Source organism: Panthera uncia, chromosome B1 (genome assembly GCF_023721935.1).
Source record: "Panthera uncia isolate 11264 chromosome B1, Puncia_PCG_1.0, whole genome shotgun sequence".
NCBI lineage: Eukaryota > Metazoa > Chordata > Mammalia > Carnivora > Felidae > Panthera > Panthera uncia.
The window spans coordinates 166,683,998-166,702,782 of record NC_064811.1 but is presented as its reverse complement, the minus strand read 5'-3'; the positions used below and the strand labels follow the sequence as shown (position 1 = coordinate 166,702,782).

Below are 18,785 nucleotides of genomic sequence, written 5' to 3'. Positions count from 1 at the left end.
ATACACATACATGCACATATACACACATATACACATACACATATACACACATACACACATATACACAAATACACACATACACATATACACACATACATGCACATATACACATGTACATGCATATATATGCACATACACATATATACACAACTACACACATACACACATACACGTATACACACATACACACATACACATGTACACAAATACACGTACATATACACACATACATGCACATCTACACACATACACATATACACACACATATACACACATACACACATATACACATACACACATATACGCACATACACACACATACGCACACACACATATACACACATACACACATACACACACACACACACACATATACACACGGAGACAGGAAGGTATGATGATACTCCAGGTGCCTGGTGAAAACTCCCAGCCACAGAGAAAATCTTTGCAAAACACGTACTTGATAAAGGACTGTGTCCAAAACATACAAAGAACTCAAAACTCAACAATAAGGAAACAAACAACCCAATTAAAAAGTGGAGACAATACCTGAAAAGACACCTCACCAAAAAAAGACCAGCAGACAGCAAATAAACACACGAGAAGATGCTCCACATGGTGTGTCATCAGGTAAAGGCAAGTTAAAACAACAGTGATACACCACCACAGACCTCCTGGAGAGGCCAAAGGCCAGTGCTGGTGCCGATGCGGAGCCACGGGAACTGTTTCATTGCTGGTGGAAACAAAATGGGACAACCACTTTGAAAAACAGTTTGACAGTTTCTTGGAAAACAAAACATACTCTTTGTTCTCCACAATGTCTCTGCCTTTTTAAAACAATTTTTTAACGTTTATTTTTGAGAGAGAGTGAGAGAGAGAGTGCGGGGGAGGGGCAAAGAGAGAGGGAGACACAGACCCTGAAACAGACTCCAGGCTCCGAGCTGTCAACACGGAGCCCGATGCGGGGCTCGAACTCCTGAAGAGCGAGATCATGACCTGAGCTGAAGTCAGATGCTTAACCGATGAGCCACCCAGGTGCCCCTCTCTACTTTATGTGGCTTTTTTTCCCCAGTGGCTTTTAGTATGGTAAAACACATATAAAATTTACCATCTTTTTTTTTTTTGTCCTTTCGTGGCCTCTTTTTTTTAAAATATGAAGTTTATTGTCGAATTGGTTTCCATACAACACCCAGTGCTCATCCCAACAGGTGCCCTCCTCAATACCCATCACACACCCTCACGTCCCTCTCTCCCCCCATCAACCCTCAGTTTGTTCTCAGTTTTAAAATTTACCATCTTAACCATTATGTGTACAGTTCAGTGGTATTAAATACATTCATAATGTTGTGCAACCACCACACCACCCATCTCCAGAACTCTCTACACCATCTTGTAACTCCTTCTCCTTCACCTTGTAAAACTGAAACTCTGCATCCATTGAACAACAACTTCCCATTTCCCATCTCCCCAACCCCTGGCAACCACCACTCTATGTCCTTTTTCTATGATTTTGACTACTCTCAAAGTAACCCATGTAAGTGGAATCACACAGTATTTGTCCTTTTGTCTCTGGCTTGTTTCAGTGAGCATAATGTCCCCAAGGTTCATCTACATTTTAGCACGTGTCAGGATTTCCTTCCTTTTTAGGGCTGTATAATATTCCATTGTATGGCTATACCATTTAAACTATACATGGTCTCACCATATAATCCAGTTGCAGTGCTGGGTATTTACACCCAAATGAGTTGAAAACTTAGGACCACACAAAAACCTGTCCATGAATGTTTACAACAGCTGTATTCACAACTGCCTAAATTTGGAAGCAACCAAGATGGCCTTCAGTAGGTAAATGGATAAACTGGTGCGTCCAGACAACGGAATCATATTCAGCACTTAAAAGAGGGGCGCCTGGGTGGCTCAGTCGGTTAAGCGTCCGACTTCAGCTCAGGTCACGATCTCGCCGGTCCATGAGTTCGAGCCCCGCGTCGGGCTCTGGGCTGATGGCTCAGAGCCTGGAGCCTGCTTCCGATTCTGTGTTTCCCTCTCTCTCTGCCCCTCCCCCGTTCATGCTCTGTCTCTCTCTGTCTCAAAAATAAATAAACATTAAAAAAAAAAAAAAGAAATGAGCTATCAAGCCTTTAAAAGACATAGGGGAAACTTAAATGCACATCACCATGCGAAAAAAGCCAATCTGAAAATTTTACGTACTGTATGATTCCAACTATATGACATTCTGAAGAAGACAAAACTATGGAGACAGTAAAAGGATCAGTGGTTGCTAGGGGTTGAGGGGAGGGAGAGATGAACAGGCAGAGCACAGAGGAATTTTAGGGCAGTGAAACTCTTCTGCATGGTACTGTAATGGTTAATACAAGTCATTATACATTTGTCAAAATCCACAGAATGCACAACACAAAGAATGAACCCTAATGTAAATATGGACGTTGGCTAATAATAATGTATCAGTATTGGCTCATCCATTGTAACAAATGTGCCGCCTTCATGCAAGATGTTAAGAAGAGGGGAAATTCACTGGGTGAAGGTGGATATGTGAGAGCTCTTTATATTTGCGACTCAGCTTTTCTGTCAACCTAACACTACTCTAAAAAAAAAAAAGAGAAAAAACAGTAACTAGAAAAAAGTAGACAACTTGAAGGGCCATTTACACGTCCATCATAAATCGGTTTAAAACTAGCTGGCACTGGCCATGTGCTAGACAATTTACTCTGGGCCCTTCACGTTAATGAACTCACTTCAGCCTTACAAGAATTCTGTGCAGTAAAATGCTGAGGCATTTTACAAGTAGAAGAAACTAAGGACCAGAGAGATTAAACGACATGCTCATTTCACACGACTGGTAAGTAGTGGAGTTAGGATTCAAACCCACACAGCGTGGCTCCAGCTACTGTGCTCCTATCCACACGTCACCCTGTGTTGCCTTTCTCCAAACTGCTTTCATTTTAAAGGAGGGTACCAGAACTGGGAGCCCCAAAAGGCTTATTAAAGTAAGTTTTAAATAACGCTTATTCTGGAATAGTTTATATAAAATAAAATTCGCCCAATAAAATTGGTTTAAGTGCTCAGTTTCATGAATTTCAGAAAAATGCATACACAATGTGAATACCACCACGATCGAGAAATCATTTCCATCACCCCAGAAAGTTTGTTATCGCCTGCTCCTTCCCAGGCAAACCCCATGCCTACCTACAGCCTCAGGCCACCCCTGACCAGCTTTCTATCACAATAGTGTTGACTTTTCCAGAGCTTCACATGAATGGAACAACATGGTCTTTTACCCATTTGTGGCTGGCTTTTTAGGGCTGGGGGTGCTCAGCATGATATTTTTGAGACTTAACCATACTGTTGCATGAATCAATACTTCATTCATAAGAGACTGATTTCCAATGGCAGGACTTCAGACACAGCAACCCCCAGGAGAGGAACACACGCTTTTATGTAGGCTCCTTAAACTATACCTGCCCTGGTCAGTCTGCAAGGGAGGGGAGGCACTGGGCCACATCAGGCTGAACCCACCCCAGAGGGCTGCAAGCACCAGAACTTATCCAAGGAGCCAAGCAGCTGCCCGCTCAAGCTCTGGACACCAATGGCAGGAAGTCATGGAAAACGGATTTTCCCTCTTCTAGACTTAATTTTCTTCTTTGAAGAATGTACAGGATTGCCTTGCCCTGTTTTCTTCATCACAGAAGGCTTTGAAAAGCTTTGAGTTCCCAGAAAAAAAAGTTGTTTTGCCCCTTCAAACATGCTGTTATGATTAATAATAAAGAAAAGGAAAAGGAGAGAGATGGGGAATCTTAGCCCCCAGGTATGTGACAAAGAATGATCATACATCCTAGAAAATAGATTATACGAATGGGATTATATAGAGGGGCGCCCGGGGGGCTCAGTGGGTTAAGCCTCCAACTTTGGCTCAGGTCATGGTCTCCCCGTTCCTGAAATGGAGCCCCAGGTGGGTCTCTGTGCTGACAGCTCAGAGCCTGGGGCCTGTTTCGAATTCTGTGTCCCCCTCTCTCCTTGCCCTTCCCCCACTCGTGCTCTCTCTCTCAAAAATGAACATTAAAAAAAAGATATAAAAACACATGCTCTCTGGAGAAAGGGCAGAGGCATCCTAAGTGCTGCTGACCTACACACACACGTGCAGCTTGTGCTTTCTGAGATTTGTGGTTCTCCTCGGGGTTAGAAGACTTCGATCTGGATCTTTCCGCGCTGCTGTTCACTGCAATCCAGTCGACAGGTCTCTGGGGTTCCAATAGCTCAGCCATAAACGAGGTGCTAGGACCTCTCTAAATCCCCTTGGTTTATAGGTTGGCGGTGAAGGGCGCAAGCGCTCAATGTCGTGCGAGACGTGGACACTAGGGGGCGCTGCCGGCCAGGAGGAAGCGAGAATTTCCCCCAAGCGCTTCCTACAAAGCGTCCACACCCGTTAAAAGTGGTTGTGATAACACTACAGATTTCTGAATCTGAGAGAGCCAGCAAGTTGGGTCTGATAGATATCCATCTGGTTAACATAGGAAACTGAAAACAAAACAAAACAACATAGGGCACTGAAATATGTGAGATATTTGACCAACTTGACTCCTTTAACCGCAATCCCCTCCCCCCAGCACCAGATCAGATCACTACCCGGAGGTGACATTTGTTTCTAAATCATTTTCCCAAAGGAATCAGTGTTTGCTTGGTCGGTTGGTTCTGCTTTTAATTTACCAAGGAAGCAAGCTGGAGCCTCTTCTTTGACTGTATAGATTTAAAGTACTAGTTTTCTCATTCTTATTACTGTGGGTAATCCATAACACTGACTACAATTATTTCCGTCTTAATTATGTAGGCTTTCAAATGTTTTCAGTTCAGTCTGATTCACTTCAAGAAACAGCGACGCTCCGGGGCCCCCGGGTGGGTGGCCCAGTCAGTTAAGCGTGGGAATTTGACTCCGGTCTTGATCTCGTGGTCCATGAGTTTGAGCCCCCCATCGGGCTTTGTGCTGACAGCTCAGCTCCTGGAGCCTGCTTCAGATTCTGTGTCTCCCACTCTCTCTGCCCCTCTCCCACTTGCCCTCTGTCTCTCTCCCTGTGTCTCAAAAATAAATAAACATTTAAAAAATAAATAAAAAACGCCAATGCCCATATGTGCAAGGCATGCTGCTGGCTCCCCACGGGGGTACACAGGATAACGCCACTTCAGATTCATGGCTCCTGTGCACAGGGAGCTATGAGAGAGATGAATCCAATATGCAACCATAACTCAGGTAGTAAGTAGATACATGCCTCAAAAGTGATACAAGTTAAGTGCTGTGGAGCCCAGAGGAAGGTGAGACTTGCCACCCCAAATGTCCACACGGCCCTCCCTTCACTCCTCAGAGCCTCTGCCCCCTTGTCAGACAGGGCCTTCCCAGGCCACCGTGCTTGCCACTGGCTTCTCCCCCGTGTCACTGTTTCTATTTGTCAGTCTGTGTCTTGTCCGTCTCCCCGCACTGGGGCGTAGGCTCCACGAGAGCAAAGACTGGTGAGGCTAGCTGGGCCTCTCCCGAGACCCTGGTGTGCTTCCTGGGACATGCCCAGACTTAGGAAGGTGATTTGACCACAGAGCTCAAAGCCAAGAAAAAAAGAAAGAGAACAGCCCATGCACCCTTGGACTCAGCCAGCGCGTCCTGGAAGGTGTACTAAGGACGCAATCTCCGTGGCCCCTGCAGGTGGCAGGAAGGTGCTGTCTTCCTTCCCTCTGGCAGCTTCGCAGCTGGGGTCTGCAGCTCCGGCTTGTGGGGGGGGGGGGGCAGGGAGGAGTCCACTGCAGCACCTCCAGGCAGCACTGCGAGAGCAGAAGTCAAACAGCAATTTAGGCGCAACCCCACGAGTCAGGGACTGCTCTACACCCCCAAGGGCATACGGCCCTTTTACTCATCTAGAAGTCAGAATGTGACCCCAGGTCCTCTGACTGCAGGTGCATGCTCTGAAGCCATCCAGAGGCTCTGCCTCTGAGGCACACGGGGCCTGGGACATGGGGGTGGCACATGTGAACTGTATGGATGACATATGGACAGAAAGCATTTTGTGTCTGGAACAGAGGTCTAACTGCCTTCCTGGTCTCGCAGGCCTTTGGTTCGGTTCACAAAAGTGCATCAGTGAATGACTCTATGAGAGCTTCAAATAATCATTTTCTCTTGGGAGTGGGGGCGTGATGAGGCACCGACAGACATACAGGAGGGGTACAGTACACCTTAGTTATCACAGCTTGACCACTTGTCAGCTCTGTGAGTCTGGGGAAATTACAAAACCTCTCTGAGCCTCCACTTTCTCATGTGTTACAGTTAGCAGGAACCACATAGTAGCTGCTCAATAAACATTACTTTCCCAAGGATAACCATCATGGCATAATTTCAACTGGTAAAAACTTGTAAACAACTTGATGTCCAACAAGACAGAGATGATGCCATTGAACCTGGTAGTCTTAGACATTGGAAGAGTCTAAAACCATTAAGTTTTTTTAATTTATGTTTATTTATTTTTGAGAGAGAGGGGGTGGGGAGCAGGGGAGGGGCAGCGAGAGAGGGAGACACAGAATCTGAAGCAAGCTCCAGATTCTGAGCTGTCAGCACAGAGCTCAAGGTGGGGCTTGAATTCACAGACCGCGAGATCATGACCTGAGCTGAAGTCGGATGCCCAACCGACTGAGCCACCCAGGTGCCCTGAGTCTAAAACCATTAAAAAAGTATATTTAAAAATACACTAAAAAATACAGTAAAAAAAAAAATTCTGGGTACAAAAACCATATGTAGACTTGATCTGAAACCTATCCTGAAGGAAATACTCCCAAATGTTAGGTGCTTCTATATGGGTGATAGAAAACCAGGATGACAAGCGTCTTCATTATACTTTTTCATATTTTCTAAATGTTCCAACAAGGGGTTTGCTTTTTTTTTTTTCACAATTAAGCAACACATTATTTACAAAGTTAGCTTCCTTTCATTTTATACCGTATTGGTTAAAGCTTTAGCACAAACAGCAGGAGCAAAAACCGAGGGATCAGAGAAAAAGGTGCTCACTTTCAGCAGCATTCATTGAACATCTGCTAGGTTTCAGGCACTGTGTAGAGTGTTGACTGTGCCAACTGAGTTAGGTCTCAAAGAGCTGGTCCCTGCAGGGCAGACAAGTCAAGGGAATAGCATGTGCAAAGGCCCTGGGGTGTGAAAGAGCAGGCATGTGAAACAGCAAGCAGGGCCTGTGGGGGAGAGGAAAGTATGTGGCCGAGAGATGGGCAGGCTGGAAATGCCTCTGGGGTTCCTATCAGTTGGATCAAGGGGTTCAGACTGCATACTGAGGGCCCTGGAGCTCTTTTTTTTTTTTTTTTTTTCATTTAAAAAATGTTATTGATTCATGTATAGTTGTAAGGAAGAATACAGAGAGATGCCTGGGTACACTTTGCCCAGTTTCCCCCAACAGTGACATTTTGCAAAACCATAGCACAATATTACAACCAGGGTATTGACATTGACCCAATCTTATTCAGATTTTCCCAGTTTTACTTGTACGTGCACGCACCTGCACTTATTAAGTTCCGTGCAATTTTATCACCTGTGTAGGTTCCTGTATCCACCACCACAGTCAAGATCCCCAAGAATTCCAGCACCACAGGGACTCCTGCTGCCCTTTGATAACCACACCCATCTCCCTCCTGCTCCCTCCTCTCCAGCCCAACAGACCAGGGGACTGATTGGAGGAGGGGGAGGGTTAGGAGGAGGGGCCTGCAGAGACCCCATTTCTTCCACGTGGAGCTCACAGGGGTTGGGGTGGGCTGTGAGTTAGGGACTAAATTTGGGGGCCAGCATGCTAAGTTAGCCTGGCCACGGGAAGTGTCTAGAGGGCCAAGGAGGGGATGTCCTGGAGACCAGTGGATTTACAAATCCACAGTGAAGAGAGAGGTCAGAGCTGGAGGGGAATTTGGGAGTCACCACCTGTACTGCTGGTGCTGTGGGTTTGCTAAGGAGGGAGGAAGGCAAGAGGAGGATTACCACCCTTCATGTAACAGACTGCTGTAGTCTGTCCCTTCTGGGTACTGCCTGCCCAGAGGCCCAGGGACGGATGCCTTGTTTTACAGCTGGCTGCCTCCTGTCTGGCCAAGCCTTTCTCTTGCTTAAGGAGCCCTGGGAAACCGCACAGAGGGCTCGCCCTACGTGTAGGACGCCCTCACTTTGCCCCCAGTGTGAGCCTCAGAGCCAGGCATGGAATGTCCCTCTGCAAAATATGCACCCCTTAGCTGTGTCCTGTTGGGTTCCCTGAGCGCAGAGCTTGTTAATCCTGGCCCTGCCGTGCGGGGAAGGACCTTAGAGGTCACTGAATCCAAAGCCTTTAATTACAAAGGAGAAAACCAATCCTCAGAGAGGGAGGCTTTGCAAAGGCCATAGATGTGATCTGCAGCAAGAAAGGGGGCCGTTTGTTTTCATGTTCAGAATCTGCTTCCCCATAGAGAAGAAACACAGGCGAGATGCATGGGTTTCGGAACTCCTTCACCGACCAGTTTTTATTGAACGTCTATTATGTGCCGGGCAGCGCTGAGTTCTCTGGAAACCGTGGACCCTAAAGCTGGTGCATAAGGGCATCGAAGGGTTAAATTCCGGGAGCTGCTGAGGGTGGGGGTGGGTAGAGGAATCTCCCCGAGGAAAGGGCCCCCTCTCGAGCTGCTCAGTCTCCGGAAACCTGGGCGCGAAGAGCCTGGGAAGCGCTGCAACCTCTGGCGCGCGGCCTCCCCCGCACAGCCCGCTCGGGCCCGGGGAGGGGCTGCTCTCGAATTACAACAAAAGGGGCCGGAGGCCGGGCCTGCCGCGGTGGCCACCTCCCGGGAAGGGGGTGGGTTCGGGGAGGGGTTTGCCTTCCGACTCGCGTTAAAAGTACCGGGAAAAGCGTAAAGGAGCGACTCCGGCCCGCGGCTTCCTCAACTTGGATCCCGCTTCCTTCAGCGGCCTGAGAAGTCGGCTCGTCCCCTCGGCTCAGGAAAGGGGCGCAGCGGCGACGCGCGCGGAGAGGGGCCACCGTGGAAAGCTGGCCCCAGCCAAGCCAGCGCGGGCCTCTGTTGCCAAGTAAGAGCGCTCCCTGCTCCTCCCCTCCGCACAGCTGTAGGCAGGGAAGCGGGAGCGTCCCGGTGGGGTCCTCGGGGTCCGCTCCCTGCGGAGCTCCCTCTCGGCCGTGCTGCGGGTTCCCCGGACCTGCGTGGCGGGCACTTGGAGCGAAGGCTGCTTGCTCGGAGTGATGCTAGGACCTGCCGGCTAACGGGTGCCCCTTCCGACTCGGGCGGACCGGCCAGCCCCACCTCTCCCTGAGCCGGGCGAGGCTTTGCAGCTGGCGCGCCCCGGGGATCAGGGCGCTGTGTTCCTGGCTTGCCGGGGGCTCCTACGACCCGGCAGGACGCAGCCCGTCGAGGCTCTGTGGGCCCTAGGTGCGGCGTGGGGCCAGGGTTACCCGGCGTTCTGGCTTTTGAGGGTATGGGGGGCGCGCGGGAGCGGGGAGTGCCCTGGGGTGTCCCCAGACTTTGGGGATACGGAGCGCACAGGGCTGGGGCAGAGCGGATGGGGCCACCAGGGGTACGCCTGGGTGCTCTATCTCCCACTGTCTCGGAATTGGGTTTTTTTCCCAGCCTGCTAGAAAGGCTCGGCTGAGCGCAGGAGTGCCCTGAGTGCTGTAGGAGGACAGGCGCGGTCCGCTCCCAAGGTGTTCCCTCCCACGTCGTGCTGGCTTGTCCGGGGACCGGGGAACCTCTCCCGCCGTTATCACAGAGAGACCCTGGAGTAGGAAAGAACTAGCACAAGCTAACCCGAGGGTCGTACATGCAGGGTCGCCCCAGTGGTAGAGCAAATCCTAGCCCTGTACGCATCCCGCAGGACTCAGTGCCTACAGTTTTACGCAGGCGCTTTGGCCACTGCGCGCTGCACACCCTCCCCCCACTCCAAATCTGGGAGTCCTCTAACTGTAGCTGCCTGCTGGAGGTGTCGCTGTAAATCAGCGCCGAGCTAGAAATGATTGGAAGAAACAAGCGAAGACCACCAAAACCAGCGCGGGTGGGGTGAGGGGACGCGGCGGAACTTGGTGGGGTGGGGGTGGGAAGCACCGAACTGCTCAAAATGTTAGGAAACCTCAGGTCCAGGTGAGAAGAACGATGTTCACGTAAGTCGGAACATGCCCCAAATTAATTTTGCCCCCTAAAATCTTTGAACTGCGGGGTTCTTAAAATGAGCCCGATCATTTCTTTTTGCAGAGGAGGAAAAGCTCTGAAGCCCAAGGCCAGGGAGCTAGTCAGTGGGGGCTTGAACCCCTTTCCTGTACTCCGGCTCCTCCCTTATGCCACCGCCAGCCTGTCTGTGCAGGAACCCCCAAAGCCCATTTGTCACCTTTGCTGGAACTTTTTAGTTATTTATGGTGTTATTCTGTACTTAAAATGGTCAGGGATGGGGCTTAGAAGGAAGAGGGAAATGCTCATTTCCCTAGTCAGTACCCAGATGAATGACTGGCTCACTGGACCCTGCCTTAGCTAAATTATTCATCTCCCTCTCCCTCTTGTCCTGTTCCCCTTACTGGTCCCCAGTATCTGCCCCGGAATGACCATTCAATCCCATGGCAAAGTGCATGCCCCCATTTGGCCCTGGGGTTCTTGGGGCCCAAAGGAATTGAGCCTCAGTGGGGGGTGTGGGTATGCAAGCGTCTGTGTGTCCCCCTGTAACTTTGTGTTAACAAGTGACTTGGTCTAAGGTGAATAGGCTACTTAGGTCTGAAGACAAAGTGTGCACTTGACTTTATAGGCTGGCTGACGTTTGGATGCATGGCAGACAGAAGATTCTGAAAGAGGCTTCCACCTGGGGTCCTGGCCTGCCTTCTCCTGGCCTTTTGCCATGTCCTTGTTCTCTGACCTCTGGATGACCAGTGTGGAAGGGTCTTGTGAAGGAAACAGATCTTCTGTGCTCTGGGGATGAACTTCAGTGAAGCTTTGTGATCCCCCGCCCCCCAATTCTGCAATGTTTATTTAAAAATTATCTTGTATTTGTGTGGGGGGGTGGGCAGCGCCTAGGTTGCTCAGAGGTTTGAGCCTCTGACTCTTGATTTCAGCTCAGGTCATGATCCCAGGGTTGCAGGATCAAGCTCCATGCCAAGCGTGGAGCCTGCTTAAGATTCTCTCTCTCCCCCTCTGCCCCTCCCCCTCCCACTCAAGCTCTCTCTTGCTAAGATAAAAAAAATAATAATAATAAATTTAAAAAATTATTTTGTATCTGAAAAATTTCATATATGCATAGAAGTAGAGAGAAGGCCTCCATATTTTCTCCCCCAGCTTCAACAGTTATCAATATTTTGCCATATTTGCTCCTATCTATCCTTTTGCTCTTTCTTTCTAAAGCAAATTCCAGATTTCAAATTTGATAATAATTCTATCCCTATGTATTTCAGTGTGATCTTGAAAAATATTAAATAACCATTATGCCATTGCTATGCCTAAGAAAATTAACAATAATTCTTTACTATCATCTAATACCCAGCCCATATTCAAAAATTTCCCACTTTTGGGGCACCTGGGTGGCTCAGTTGGTTAAGCATCTGACTTTGGCTCAGGTCGTCATCTCACAGTTCATGAGTTTGAGCCCTACGTCGGGCTGTGTGCCGATAGCTCAGAGCCTGGAGCCCGCTTCAGATTCTGTGTCTCCCTCTCTCTCTGCCTCTCCTCCACTCATGCTCTTTCCCTCTCTGTCTTTCAAAAATAAATAAACATTAAAAAAATTAAAACAAAACAAAGACAAAAATTTCCCACTTTCCCCCAAAATGCCTTTGTAAAGTTGAGCCAAGTTCTGCTGGTTTTTATAATCTATGTTCATACTGTATGTTATTCCTATCAAACCACTTTTCTATCCACTGTGTCATTTGGTTATTACAACGCTCCACCGAAGAGTAAGATGGGTACTGAATTCATTTTACAGCTGAGCACACTGGCAAACAGATAAGCTGTCCAGATGGCACAGGCAGGGATTGGCGAAGCCAGGACCTGACCCAGCCTCCTCATTCCTGGGCCACGGTGGCTCTGTTTCTCAGTGCTGCTCATGGGCTATCGGCTGTTCTCTGAAGTGTTCCTCTTGGCTCTGGCTGCATCCTGAGCTTGTCACTTCCCGTACACCTGTGATTAGAAATCCGTGTGTAAATATGCAGTAACTGGCCATTTGGTGCTTGCGGTAAATCAGCTGCAAAGTCAGGAAGCCTGGGTTTATTTCCTAGCTTATTGTAGAACCGTATGAAAGTGGCTTCCCTCTTGAGGACTCGGGGTGGGCCTCCGTGAACTAGGAAGCAGCATTTTCCCCCTAGTCTCTGGCTCCTAGGTCTGGAAGTAGGATGAGCAAATCCACTGTCGCTGGAATTCTTGAACAAGACCAAGGCCCCAGAAGGAAATCTCACTGAGAACAATTACCCATCATTGATCATTGCCTGAGTAGTTTGGCAGCTAGTGTCTATAGTCGGAGATTCCTAAATTTCATGACAGGGAAGAGACTTCCCTCTGAAGTCCTTCAGTTATGGACAGCTTTGTTTATTCTGCCTTGGTCTGATGAGGATATAGAACACCAGAATTTTTTACTTTTAGCATTTCCATTACTTGTGCTTATTTGCTTTGAAGTGGGGTGATAAATCATTTCTACATCTTATTAGTAAGACTCATGAATTGGAATTCTTCCTTGGCTGGCCGTGTGGGAAAATGGAATCTCTTATTTCTTGACTCCTAGATTTTCTGCTCTTGTATTCATTGCCCTGAAATAGACATTGAATGAACACACCTTCCATAAAACAGGCAGTCAGGGACAGAGAAACTGGTTACTCAATCCCATTATTCAAACTGTAGGAACTCAAAGGGGCAAACCATTAACCTTGAATCACCTTGTCTTCTGGCAGCCATAAATTCTCTTCCCCCTTAGCTAATAGGCTGTCTCCATGGGAGCAGAATTTCTAGGTGATGCCACATCAGCTGTGACAGTTGCTTCTTTCCTTATAGCTTTGGGAGCATTAGGGAGTAGAGTCCCCCACTCCTGGAGCTGCCTGGATTCAGAACAGCTTGTGATTATTGTTCATTCCCCTCTGGAAAACGGTCTTCGTGATCTGTCCGCGTGGCTGTGTCACATAAACCCAGCTGCACTGTGGACCCTGAATGGGCCACCAGGCCTCAGATGAAGTGGCCGCAGGCTGCCCCGCCCCAGGCCCCCCCGGAACCAGCAGAACTGGCAACCGTGGGCCAGGACTGGGAGGGCCAAGCAGATTGCACAGACATGCACCTGCAGCCATGCACTGCTTATCTTCTGCTCTCCAGGCATGTCTAGTTTCGAAGTGAGTCTTCAGACCTTCTTATTTTAGTAATTCCAGCTGTGCTCCTGCTGTTGAGCATGGTGCATGCTTGGCAGGGAACCCAACCTGGCCAGGTGTGCTGGCCGCTCCTGCCTGCCACGTGTGTCTGAGAATTCTTTTGGCACAGGACCATCCCTTCAGAATAGCCACTTGTTCCAGGGTGATAAGAGCGTGATGGTGACAATTTAGATAAGATTTCTGTCCAGAGTTCAAAATAAAATCTTTGGCACTTCTCTTGGCAAAAACGACATACCCAGGTAAGTGATATGTGGCAGGTCCGGGGGTAGAGTGAGAACAGACTCAACAGATAATGAGGATGTAATTAGGACCACAGTTAATCATTTCTTCTTACCCAAGGCTTTTGATGCCTTCGTGTGGAATACCTCCAACTTCATACTGTAATATCGCATGCGAATGATGAGACATTTTTCAAGTTGTTTCATTGTCAGAATCTGTTAGACAAGCAGACCCGTGGAGGTTTTGTGCAAGCTGCCATATGCCCTCCTTGATGCGTCCCCAACACAAAGCTTAGAGTATCTTCTGGGAAAATGATGCTGCTTGCCTGAAAAGCACACGCCTAATGAGAACATTATGTGGATGACTTGTGAACAGCTTACTCTGCTCCGTTTCTTGTCACTGCCTTTGAACTTGAATCCATGAACTCCCCCACCCCCAGCCTTGTCCTGGAGCACCAAAGAGTAGCGGGATAAACATAGCCCAGCTTTCCAGAGTGACAGCGTGACCCTAAGATCTAGTAAGAAAGATCTTTTCCTATCTTCCTAAATCAAATACCAATATAAAATTGAGTGCATTTTTAAAGTCAACTTCCTCCCCCACCCCCCACCAAGAATAGCACATGTAGGTGAAATGGCACCAATTCTAAGCATACACATGTATACACTTTTGGTTTTGTTTTTATTGTGATAAAATATCCACAACTTGAAACTCACCATTGTAACCATTTTTAAGTGTGGGGCTCAGTGGCTTTAGGCACATTCACATTGTTGTGTGACGTCACCACCATCCACCTCTGGAACTTTTCGTCTTCCCAAACTGAAACTCTATCCCTATTAAATACTAACCCCCTATTCCCCGCCCCTGCCCCGCCCCCACCTCCCAGCCTCCTGGAAACCATCATTCTACTTTCTGTCTCTATGAATTTGACAACTCTGGGTACCTCATGTAAGTGGAATCATATGGTACTTGGTCTTTTGGTGACTGGCTTATTTCACTCAACATCTGTGTCATCAAGTTTCATCCATGTTGCAGCATGTCAGTTTCCTTCCTTTTTAAGGGAACAGTATTCCATTGGATGGATGTACCACATTTTGTTTACCCGTTCGTTCGTCAGTGGTCACTTGAGTTGCTTCCGCCTTTTGATTGTTGGGAATAGTGCTGCTGTGAGCATGGGTGTACAGCTACCTGTTCTGGATGTATTTTTACAAAATGAACATGCCCGTGTAACTACCGCCTAGACCAAGACTAGAACATTACCTGGAGCACACGGTCAAGCAAGATGTTTCAGTTACATCTCATGCCTGCATGCGGCTGCTTTAGCTACACCTCGGGGTCTTGGGATTGGACGCTCATTTTCTCTTCGCGAGGCAGTTTGCGAGAGGTGTTTGAAAGACACAAACATCGAGATTCGTTGTGAGATTTAAGCCACTTATTTCCTTAAAATATCTGGGGAAGATAGTACGGCATATTTGGCGTTTGCAGCTGTATTAACACATGACCACTAAGTATGGTCCCTCCAGGCTCTCCCTGGAAGAAGGGGACTCACATCCACCTGAAGAACGGCCCTTTTATCAGCTTCTGCTGCAGCCTGAGTTTTCAGCCTTGGGGGAAAATTTCGTGGCTGTGTACTGCCTTCCTGTCTTATTTTCCTTCCTTCTTCCTTTCCTTCTCTTCCCACCTGGTCCTCTCTCTTCCTTCTTAACTAAAATGACTTATTAGTGGCCTTCTATTGGCCAGACACTCTGCCAGTCATTGTAAGAGACACAAAAATGAGTAAGACATGGTATTTGACACGTGTATTTAAAATAAAATCGTCGGTCAAGAATACTATTCTGATGGCCGGCCGCCAACCCCTTAGTGCCCACCTAGTGCCAACGGCAGCCTTAGAGCATAGACAAAGAATTTGTGGACCTCGGGCTTGTTGCAACACGTAAAGAGAGGAAGATTATCCACCGGGTTGCCTAGAATTGCTCTAGCATGCCCATAACCAAGTGGTAAGAATAATTTCTTTAAAACACTTTTCAGCTAGGGGTACCTGGCTGGCCGAGTCAGTAGAGCACTGACTCTTGAGTTTGAGCCCCTCGTTGGGTGTAGAGATTACTTGAAATGAAATGAAATGAAATGAAATGAAATGAAATGAAATGAAATGAAATAAAATAAAAAACTTTTTTTAAAAATTTTTTTTAACGTTTATTTATTTTTGAGACAGAGAGAGACAGAGCATGAACGGGGGAGGGGCAGAGAGAGAGGGAGACACAGAATTGGAAGCAGGCTCCAGGCTCTGAGCCATCAGCCCAGAGCCCGACGTGGGTCTCGAACTCACGGACCGCGAGATCGTGACCTGAGCCTAAGTCGCTTAACCGACTGAGCCACCCAGGTGCCCCAAAAACTTTTAAGCTGCCTTTAATTCAGGTGCTCTGTTTGAGAGCATTCTTCTAAAAATGATGTTTAGAGACATTTTAATGATGAGGAAAAAAACACTAAAATTTACACATCAGTGAAACCCTGTGGGGTCTCTCATCCTCAAACCAGGCACTCTTGATTTTCTTGACTTGATATTCCCCAGCTGTCTTTCCTTCCCCACAGCTCACAAAGCCAGGCCCATCTCTCCACCCCACAACCATGCAAGTTACGCCAACATCGTGAACATTACCCAGCAGCGAGAGAGTTGCTCGTCTCCTAATTGGCCTCCTTTCCCTTGGTCTTAACCCCCACGAAGCCCTCCTTTATGCAATAGCCACAGTGATCTTTCCAGAGCAGGGGTGGTAAACTTTTCCTCTAAGGACGGATAGCAAACATTTTGGACGTCACAGTCCATATGCTCTGTGTTGTTATTGGTCCACACTCTGTTTTAGTGGGAGAGCAGCCACAGATAGCAAGTAAAGAACTCATTATGGCCGTGTTCCAATAAAGTTTCATTTCCAGAAACGGTATTTATAGATTTGGCCCGTGGGCTGCAGTTTGCTGACTCCTGCTCTAGATCACAAATCTGCCCCCGTCACCACCCCCCCCCCCGCCCCGCCCCGCCCCTGCTTTACTGTCCATTGGCTCCTTATCCCCAAAAGGAAAACTCAGCATTTCTTAGCATGATGTTCAAGTTCCCTCTCTGCTGGCCCTCTGCTTGTCATCTCTCCCACCTCTCATCATCCCCACCCCGCAGCGCCTCTGCTTTTCATCTTCCTATCTGCACCACACACGGCTTCCAAAAGACACTTTGTTATTTCAGACCAGCCCTACCTGCTGCCTGGGATGATCTCCCCACCCCCAACCTGTCAAATTCAAATTTGCCTCCACAACCTGCTCAGTGTCAATGTCTAAGGCTTTTCCTGTTCCTCATCCTCAGGTGTGATCACCGCCTCCTCCTTTCACTCCTGTATCTCGTTCTGTACTCTTCCGGCTTCTATAAGTATTGTGTGCACTCCTTGAAGGCAGAACCCACATCAGAGTCATCTTTGAATTCCCAGTGCCTAATACAGTGTTTATCATGTAGCGGCTACTTCATAAATATATACTCTTAACACAAGTGTCATTTAAGTCCATTTTTTAAAGCTTAGTTGAGATGTAATTTACATACTATATAATTCACCCATTTAAAGTGTTCGAGTCAATGGATATTAGTATATCCACAGATATGTACAACCATCACCACAGTCCGTTTTAGAGCATTTCATTACCGGAAAGAGAAACTTGTGTCCCTTACCTGTCACCTCCTTCTCCTCCCCCACCCTACCCTCACTCCCCATGCCCATTCCTGCTAATCTGCTTCCTGCCTAGATGTGGCCAATTCTGGATATTTCGTATAAATGGAATCAAACATAAGGCTTCTTTCACTTTACATGTTTCCAGGCCTTATTTATGTTGTGACACGTACACATACTCCATACCTTATTATGGCCAAATAATATACCACTGTATGGATATGCCACATTTTGTTTATGTGTTCATTGCTTTTTTTTTTAAGTTTATTCATTTTGAGAGAGACAGAGACAGCGTGAGTGGGGGAAGGATAGAGAGAGAGGGAGAGAGAGCATCCCAAGCAAGCTCTGCACTGCCAGCTGCACAGCCCAGTGTGGGGCTCAAACCCACAAACAGCGAGATCATGACTTGAGCCAAAACCCAGAATCAGAGGCTCAAACGACTGAGCCACCCAGGCGCCCCTATCTGTTCATTGTTGGGGGACATTTGGATTGTTTCCATCTTTTAGCTATTATGAATAGTGCTGCCATAAACATTTGTATACGAACTTTTGTTTGAACATCTGTTTTTAATTCTTAGGTATATAAATAGGAGTGGAAGTGCTGGGTTATATGGTAATTCTATGTTTATCTTTTTGAGGAATTGCCAAACTGTTTTTCACAACGGCTGTACCATTTTACATTACCACCAGCAATGTATGGGGGTTCCAATTTCTCTGCATCTTCACTAACACCTACTTTTTCCCCCTTAAAAGAAATGTATAGGGGCGCCTGGGTGGCTCAGTCGGTTAAGCGTCTGACTTCAGCTTAGGTCCTGACCTCTCGGTCTGTGAGTTCAAGCCCCGCGTCGGGCTCTGTGCTGACAACTCAGAGCCTGGAGCCTGTTTCAGATTCTGCGTCTCCTTCTCTCTCTGACCCTCCCCTCTACTCGCACTTTGTGTCTCTCTCTCTCAAAAGTAAATAAACATTAAAAAAATTTTTTTTCAAACATTGTATAGCCATCCTAGTGTATGCAAAGTGGTATTTCATTGAGGTTGTGATTTGCTTTTTCCCTGGTGACTAATGATGTTGAGCATTTTTTCAGGTGTTTATTGGGCATTTGCATATCTTCTTTGGGGAAATATCTGTTCAAGTCCGGTGCCCATTTTTAAATTAGGTGGCTTATTCTTATTGAATTGTAGGAGTTTTTTAAAATGTTATTTATTTTCAGACAGAGAAAGTGTGTGTGTGTGTGTGTGTGTGTGTGTGTGTGAGCAGGGGAGGGGGACAGAGAGATAGAGATAAAGAGAGAGAGAGAGTCCCAAGCAGACTCCTCACTGTCAGCACAGAGCCTGATGCAGGGTTTGATTTCACAAACCATGAGATCATGACCTGAGCCAAAATCAAGAGTCAGACACTTAACTGACTGAGCCACCCAGGCACCCCAAATTGTAGGAGTTTTTATATGTTCCGGATATTAGACACTTTTCAGATCTATGATTTACAG

The 18,785-nt window shown here is 47.5% G+C and overlaps 1 protein-coding gene across 1 annotated transcript in view; it reads left to right on the top strand.

Moving 5' to 3' along the window:
• The first annotated feature begins 8,892 nt into the window (after window positions 1–8,892).
• LOXL2 (lysyl oxidase like 2) overlaps window positions 8,893–18,785 on the top strand; it is a 92,743-nt gene continuing 82,850 nt past the window's right edge. The window contains exon 1 of the mRNA XM_049631573.1: window positions 8,893–9,085. The gene's annotated coding sequence lies outside the window, so the exon portion shown is untranslated. The remainder of the gene's footprint in view (window positions 9,086–18,785) is intronic.